The sequence below is a fragment of the Magnolia sinica genome, chromosome 4, assembly GCF_029962835.1.
Source record: "Magnolia sinica isolate HGM2019 chromosome 4, MsV1, whole genome shotgun sequence".
In the NCBI taxonomy this organism is placed as follows: Eukaryota; Viridiplantae; Streptophyta; class Magnoliopsida; order Magnoliales; family Magnoliaceae; genus Magnolia; species Magnolia sinica.
The window spans coordinates 112479202-112480911 of NC_080576.1; the positions used below are offsets into that span (position 1 = coordinate 112479202).

A 1710-nucleotide genomic window follows, 5' to 3' on the forward strand; every position below is an offset into this window, starting at 1 on the left:
ATAGTTACGATTCTCTGAAATTAATTGGTTTTAGGATTAGTTTAAGATTAGGATTTTACTAACTTTAGTTTTTTTTTATTTTAGTTCAAAACTAACTTGTTTCCTGTTTTATAGGATCTTGACATAAGCTTCTAAACTGGTAATCCCTTTCTAATTCCTCTACTTTTTCTATTTTTAGAATCAGGATTTGAGTTTTGAAAATTTTCTATTTTCTAGTATTTTTTATTTTTAGGAACTAGTTTATTTTTAAACCTTCATCTTTTGTTTTTTAAAAACTAGGTTAATTATTTCCCTTTTTAGAAATTCTTTCTAATTTTTATTATTATTATTTTTTTATTATTTTTTTTAGTAACTTTCTAATTTTAACTCTTTTAGAATCTAATTTGTTTCCTAATTTATTTTTAGAAATTTTGTTTAGAAACTAACCTTCCTATTTTGTAGGCCTTTAAGATAGAAATTTCTAATTCGGTAAGCTCCTTCCCTACTTTCTATTTTACAATTCTTTTTTAGTAATTTACTTTCTAGTTTAGGACTCTCCTAATTTATTTTAGAAATTTTCATTTTCTTTTAAGAATTCTTTCTTTTAGAAGCTAGTTCACTTATATCCTTCTTTTAAAGGATTTGTTCTTCTCTTTTTTAAAAAAAAAAAAATCTAACTTATTTTATTTTATTTTGCAGGTTTTAACTCAGGACTCCAATTTGGTAATTTCTTTCCAACTCTCTCTTTCTTTCTAGATTTTCTTTTCCTTTCTTAGGATTAGGTTTTTAATTGAGGGCTGCGGGTGTTTTCATGCCCAAGTGGGCCCGTGACAACACTCGACGTCTCTTGACTGAAGGAGGATTGGTTGAGGGGTTGACTATCCATCGCAGGACTAGACACCGCTCGAAATTCCCTGAGTTAACTGAAGTTATGGCTGAAGACCAACCTCCTCTACTTCCACCCAGGGTGGAGGATACCCAAGATGAGAACGAGGTGCAACAGGCACCCCCGCCTCGTACTTTACGAGATTATCTACAACCGGCGGGAGTGAGTATGCCCTCATGCATGATTTTTCCTGAAAACACAGGACAAATGGACATCAAGCCAGGAGTTATCCAACTCCTTCCCAAATTTCATGGACTTGAATCAGAGAGTCCATATTTACATTTGAAAGAATTCGATGAGATTATGGCTACATTATGTTTTCCTAATGTATCTGAGGATACAATCAGGCTGAAACTCTTTCCTTTTTCCTTAAAAGAGAAAGCTAAGACGTGGTTACATTCACTGCGTCCTAGATCCATTGGCACATGGAACGACATGCAGAGGGAATTCATAAAAAAATTCTTCCCACATCATAAAACGATTACCCTCAGAAAAGCAATAATGAACTTTGCCCAAAAGGAAGATGAAACATTCTTCCAATGTTGGGAAAGGTTCAAAGATTTGGTCAGTTCATGCCCACAACACGGATTTGAAACGTGGCGCATTACAAATTTTTTTTACGATGGACTGACATCTTCCATGCGCCAAATGGTCGAGACAATGTGTAATGGAGAGTTCATTAATAAAGACGTCGACGAGGTATGGGATTACCTCGATAGTCTCGCTGAAAAAATACAATCATGGGACTATTACCCAATGGCGAACACCACGTCTAGGCCGACTCAATTAAAGGAGAAAGGTGGATTATATCTCTTGAAAGAAGAGGATGATCTCAAGTGTAAAGT

The 1710-nt window shown here is 34.3% G+C and overlaps 1 non-coding gene across 1 annotated transcript; it reads right to left on the reverse strand.

The window, feature by feature from the left end:
- Positions 1-1348: 1348 nt before the first annotated feature.
- LOC131244719 (small nucleolar RNA R71) lies at positions 1349-1455 on the reverse strand. The gene has a single exon (XR_009170496.1). It is a non-coding gene; the product is annotated as a small nucleolar RNA R71 (small nucleolar RNA).
- Positions 1456-1710: the final 255 nt, after the last annotated feature.